This window comes from Triticum aestivum, chromosome 3B, assembly GCF_018294505.1.
Source record: "Triticum aestivum cultivar Chinese Spring chromosome 3B, IWGSC CS RefSeq v2.1, whole genome shotgun sequence".
Taxonomy (NCBI): domain Eukaryota; kingdom Viridiplantae; phylum Streptophyta; class Magnoliopsida; order Poales; family Poaceae; genus Triticum; species Triticum aestivum.
In genome coordinates, this window is record NC_057801.1 from 698,942,766 (window position 1) to 698,949,288 (window position 6,523).

The 6,523-nt window shown below is 43.4% G+C and overlaps 1 pseudogene; it reads left to right on the plus strand.

Annotated features, from left to right (window-relative positions):
• Nucleotides 1-3,320: 3,320 nt before the first annotated feature.
• On the plus strand, nucleotides 3,321-6,523 carry LOC123066107 (U-box domain-containing protein 4-like; annotated as a pseudogene).

Consider the following 6,523-nt stretch of genomic DNA (forward strand, 5'->3'; position numbering starts at 1 on the left):
GCAACTCGTATCATTTAATTGGACTTGTGTCAATCCTGTTATGTAATCGGCCTATGTCGAGAAATTTTGATTTCTTGATGATTTTCTCTTCACGTCAATACAAAAAAAACTGCGCCCGCATGGGCGACACGGGAGGTAACTCCGAACCTATTCGTCGGTCCTCTCCTCCCCTCCCCCCTTGTCGTTGCATGGTCGACGACAGCAACGGGTTCCTGCTCGTGGTTGTGTGGTGACCCCCCCCTCCTTTGAACGGGTTGTGTAGTTGTGGCGCTGGTGGCAAGTCCTATTGGTCGTCGGTGGCGCGGGGAGCTTTTGATGGCAGACACAGTCGATGGGGGCAAGGGGCACCCCAAGAATCGGCAGCGGACCTCTTGGACTTGTCATCGTCAAAGTCTGGAGGCCCTAGATCGAGCTCCCTAGTGGCCCAGGTCACCAACGGTGTCACTTGGGCGGGCTATTGGCGCTCTGCCAGTGGCCTGTCCATGCCCCATCCGGGCTCCCCCTTTGCTCATGGGTGGGTGTCGGTGCGGCCCTACCATAGCCCTGCTCCGTCTGTGTTGTAGTGCTCATGTTAGGGGTGGAAGGAGAGGCCTACTGCCCATCCTGATTGATGGTGTCATTCTCTGATGACAGTCTCACTTTATAAATAAAGTCACCCGATCCAACGATACAATGTCATATCAAGGGCTGTCAAATTCCCACAAGCAACTCCCAACACATGCTAAATGTGTGACTGATAGAGGCAAAGGTGTCCCGTCTTTCGATGAGATGATGGATTTCGCTTTGGTGGAAGTCGACTTTGACGATCCGACTACGAACGTGCGAGGATGTCGCGCCTTAGCAATCGCTAAACCAACTCCGAGAGGTTATTGACCACGCCGGAGCACGATCAACCTGACCACGAGGGTCTGTTTCCTGCGAGCAAACGAAGAATAAGCAAGAAACTGAGATTGCAATCTGTATATTGCAAATATAAGATGAAAGCTTTATTGATTAAGGTGGGGTTCTGTGACGCCTTTGTCTGGTCGTTGAACACAAACGAAGTACGCGAAGTTGCAGCTATGGCGAATTTTAATCTAAACAAAACCCAAAGTCTAAACGGTGCCCTAATGGCTGTATATATGGAGGAAGAGAGGGGGAATTTCGTGGCCCTTGGTGGAGGGGTCTGAAATCAACCCTATCTCTTGTTTCCCCACATACGGGAATATCCTATTTGCCGATCGTTGCGTCAAACTGCCGGCGCTTCGCACAGGCGAGCGACCGAGCAGCGACGCAACTGGCCGGCCCGTTTAACCGTTCCTGCACTCCCGGTTTTGGGAACCTTCTAGAGGTTCCCAGCTAGGTTTTTTCCGGTTTTGGGAACCTTCTAGAAGGTTCCTGAACCGGTTTTTTATTTTCCTTTCTTTTTCTATTTCTGTTTATTTTTATTTTTACTTTCTTTTTTTGTTTTTCAAGTTTATGTTTTCTCTCTCAAAATATGTTCATGCTTTTATAAAAATGTTCAAAATTTGAAAAATGTTCGTGTTTTCAAATTTTGTTCATAAACTCAAAAAATGTTCGGAATTTTCAAAAAATATTTCCTGTTAACAAAATTGTTCAGAATGTTTTTGCTCAAAATTTTGACAACTTTTAAAAAAATGTTCGTGATTTCAAAAATGTTTCCGTTTCAAAAATTGTTTGCAACTTTCCAAAAATGTTCATGAATTTCTGAACATATTTGTTTTATATTTTCTTCACGTATTCAACTTTTTTTCACGTATTCAAAAAATGTTCAATTTTCAAATTTGTTTGGAATTTTTAAAATTGTTTTTCGTTTCTAACTTTGGTCTAAAAATGTTCTTGTTTCCTTTTCGGTTTCTTTTTTCGTTTCTTTTTTATTTTTCAATTTTTTTGAAAAAAGTTCATGTTTCAAAAATTGTTCGTAACCTTAAAAAATTGTTCCTACTTTAAAAAACCTTCATTTTTAAAAAAAATGGCCGCATTTTCCAAAATTGTTCATAAATTCAAAGAATGTTCGTATTTTAAACAAAATGTTGTGGGATTTAAAAAATGTTCCCTTTCTAAAAAATGTTCCCTTTTAAAAAATGTTTGTATTTGCCTTTTTTTGGTTTTCTTTTCTATTTGGAATTTTCAATAACTGTGTTCACTAATTTGAAAAGAAATCTTGTTTTTGAAAATTTGTTCGCAAACTCAAAATATGTTCGAGGAATTTGAAAAAATGTTCTCATTTCTAAATTTTGCTTCATAAATTTGAAAATGTTTTGTAATTTCAAAAAAAGTTCCAGCCTTTTCAATTCTGCTCTCATACTCAAGAAATGTTCATGTTTTCTGAATTTTCTGAAAAAAAATGTATTTTGAACAAATTATTCATAATTTCGAAAAAAAATTGTTCATGATTTCAAAAAAATGTCCCTGATTTTTCGAAAATGTCATAGTTTTTCGGAAAATTGTTCCAAATTTGGAAAGTGTTTGTGTTTGCCAGAACATTCCATTTTTTGAAAAAAGAAACTACTTTTGAAATTTCTAAAGTAATTCGGATCTGCAAAGCGTGTCTAGTTCTTTATGTTTGATGCTAAGTTATGAGCACATACGAGTGCGAGGTGAGCTGGTAGGAACACATCATCTAGATCTCTCGATCCTGTGTTCAAATCCCCGTATCACAGTATTTTTTGAGCAATGGTCGTTCATCTTGATCGTCATCTTCATGGGCCGGCCCAGTCGGGGACGCTCCTGTGCGAAGCCGCAGCAACTTGACGCAGAGAGCGTCACATAGGAGTTCCCCCACATACGGACTTTAAAAATAGCCTATACTAATGTATTTCGAAATTACATGGGTCTGGTCCAATAAAAAGGTGACGCAACACCTATAATAGCCTCTGGACGAAATTTATGAAGTGGCATCTTGTATATTTCGTCCAAGGCTTCATGCACTCGTTATGGTGGCTTCAAAGACCTGAAATCATCACTCGTAACTCCGTTCTTGTTCCCCTTGCGCATGCCATCATCTCCATGTTTTTTCTTGCTCCAATGTTCATCCTTCTCCAAGTTAGGCCCTTCATTTGTAAGCAAAACAAATGTATCCAATTTAGGCAGCATCATATTCTCATGAACATTAGAATCATTACTAAGAAACGAAAGTACCTGGTAATTTAGTTGGTGCGTGAGCTCTAGTAATTAGTTCAGTATGTATAGCAGCAGGGGCTGTGTGTAACAATGGTATTGATGTCCTCATCAGTGACGGGGACTGATACTAGTTTACTTCTCAGTTCTTTTCTCTCAACAATTTCCTCCTGTAACTCCCATTCTGTTTCCCTCGAACTGCAAAACCCGCTTGTACACGGCGGGCTCCGGCGAGACGGCGACTGCTGGCCGACGTCGAGCGTGCGCTCCTCTTCGACTGCAAGGCGGCGCAGCTGAACTCAGCTTCCTCGCCGCGAAGGGTCGCAACCCATCTAGCGCGCGTGATGCCTTCTTCCTCCTCGTTCGCATCGGCGAAGGCGGAGGCGAGGAACTGGGCGGAGCTGCCGTTGGACGCGATCTCATCCATCCTCCATAAGCTCGACCACGTCGACATCCTGATGGGGCCCGGCCAAGCGTGCCGCTCCTGGCACGTCGCCGCCCGCGACGAGCCTGAGCTGTGGCGCCGCATCAGCATGCTTGGCCACGCCGATCTCTCCCGCAACCTCAACCTCCACGGGATGGCGCAGGCCGCCGTCCGCCGCAGCGCGGGGAGGTGTGAGGCGTTCTGGTGCGAGCACGCCGGCGGCCACGACTTCCTCCTCCGCCTCGCCGACCAGTGAGACCCCCCTAACCATCAATTTTAGGGGATTTCGTTTTGATTTGTTTCGCTTTCGCATTGGCTACACGTTATGTTTCTGTTCCAATTCCTTGATTTGTTTTGATTTTGTTTATTCACTGCGGAAAAGTTCTGTAGGCTTTTTGTTTGTGGGAATCATGCAATTTTGCTGAGCAATTGGTAGAAAGTACTGAGGAGAACAGCTTACAAAGACCACGAACGCAATCAAACAACAAATACGAAGTGCTGAGTCTAAACTAACAATAGAATTGGTCGTTTTCTTTAAATTTATGTACATTTCAGCAAGGGCAGTGACTGTTCTTAGTTTGATAAAGACAAAGTGCGCTAGAGAAAACTTATCCCTATGCAACGCATGCTCCGTACACTTTGTAAACTTACTACCTTCAGGTTCTCTGCAGCAATAGGAGGGATGACCCCTTTAAATTATGTATGTACCAATGTCCTATGATGCTACACAGTTATCTGAATTTATGAAATGTTCTATTCGGGCTATGCAAGTCTGCCAAAACATACATTCTAGCTACCTATTTTTTATTCAGTGTGCTTATGTCTTTTCTATAATACTTTTGTTGGGTATTAAGATCCAAGTGCTATATTTGCAGAGCACCATCTCTCAAGAGTCTTCGCCTCATTTCATGCTATAAATTTAGTGATGAAGCACTTATGGAGGCGATAGTGAAATTCCCTTTGCTTGAGGAGCTCGAGCTTGCATTGTGTTCAAATGTGGGTGAGAGTGGCGTGTTGGGGGTTGTTGGCAAAGCATGCCCACAACTGAAGAGCTTCAGACTGATTAAGGATGTGTTGTATGATTCTGAAGCTAGTGACTACGACAAGGATGATGAAGCCATGGGGATTGCAACCATGCGTGGGCTACGCTCTTTGCAGCTGTTTGGCAATGGCCTGACAAATAAAGGACTGACAACTATCCTGGATAATTGCTGCCACCTGGAGTTCCTTGACATTCGTCACTGCTTTAACGTCTACATGGACAACACCCTGCGCACAAAGTGTGCTAGGATAAGCACACTTTGGCTTATCCTGCCAAAATTGGGTGATGTCAGCATGAGAGAGCAATTTATTCGCCCACAAGCATCTGATAGGGGATTTCCCAGAATAATATCTTCCTCATCCATGGATTCTCGGGGTGATCTTTCTACCATTGAGAATCAGGTGTGCAAGCTAATCGATGATTTGAGAAGCGATTCCATAGAATGTCAAAGATCAGCGACATCAGAGATTCGCCTTCTAGCTAAGCACAACATGGAGAATAGGATTGTCATTGCAGATTGTGGGGCTATAAACTTGCTGGTTGGTCTTCTTCATTCACCGGATGCCAAGATCCAAGAAAATGCAGTGACATCCCTCCTCAATCTGTCCATGAGTGATAACAATAAGATTGCCATCGTGAATGCATATGCTATTGATCCTCTCATCCATGTCCTGGAAACAGGGAACCCTGAAGCTAAAGAGAATTCAGCAGCTACTTTGTTCAGTCTCTGTATTACTGAAGAAAACAAAGTGAGGGTTGGACAATCCGGTGCCATCAAGTCTCTCATGGACTTGCTGCGAAATGGGACCCCGTGAGGAAAAAGAGATGCAGCCCATGCACTATTTAATTTATCCATACTTGATGAGAACAAGGGTCGCATTGTGCAAGCTGATGCGGTGAAGCACCTAGTTAAGCTTATGGATCCTGCTGCTGGAATGGTCGACAAAGCTGTAGCTGTCTTGGCAAATCTTGCTATGATAGCAGAAGGGAGGACTGCGATTGGGCAGGCGCGTGGTATTCCAGCCCTTGTTGATGTTGTCGAACTGGGTTCGGCGAGGGGGAAGGAAAATGCTGTTGCGGCATTGCTTCAGCTATGCAAAAACAGCAACAAATCTTGCAGCATAGTTCTTCAAGAGGGTGCTTTGCCCCCTTTAGTCACACTGTCACGGTCAGGAACACCGCGAGCAAGAGAGAAGGTTTTCCACTTCCGATAACAAAATTTACAGCTAGAAGAAATGTGGTTGCAGAATCATTTCGCTAAGAATTTGAATTTGCTGCAGGCGCAGGCTCTTCTCAGCTACTTCCACAGCCAGAGACGTGGGAACTCAGGAAGAGGATGATAATGATAGTCTTACGATATGCATCAATCATTTCCCCGGACTTCTCAAATAGCAGGTATTGTTGCTGACTGGCGTTGTGTACTATTTTATAGCCAGATTGAGATTGGGCTCATCATGGCATGCTACTTGTTGGGTGGGGGTGTTTGTTGTCGTCATTGTAGTTGAGACGGTATATTTGTCGATTTTATATATTTTTTACAACTTGCTCATTGATATCTGTTTCGCCAAGATTTTGTGCTGTCAACTGATCCAAACTGTGATGTTTTACCTTCTCTGTTTAGAGATGGATACTAGTTGTGCCTGATCCTGTAGGCTAGCAGTGTTCCATTGGTGCTCACTGATGATAGAACATAAATTGTTGCTAGCTCTAGGAGCGAACCTAGCCCAACTCTACAAGGTGGATTTTGTAATGCGTTCATACTTAGCAAATTGGCACCATGCAGTTCACTAGTTTACCACATTCTGCAAAATCAATTTGCTCCAAGGAAGTTCCTTCTTTGTGATTGCGCCAACTGTTTTTTTTCCTAAGAGTAAAGGAAAATAAGTGATATGTTCTCGTGTCGCTGGTATATATCATCTGATGCTGGAGACAGACCG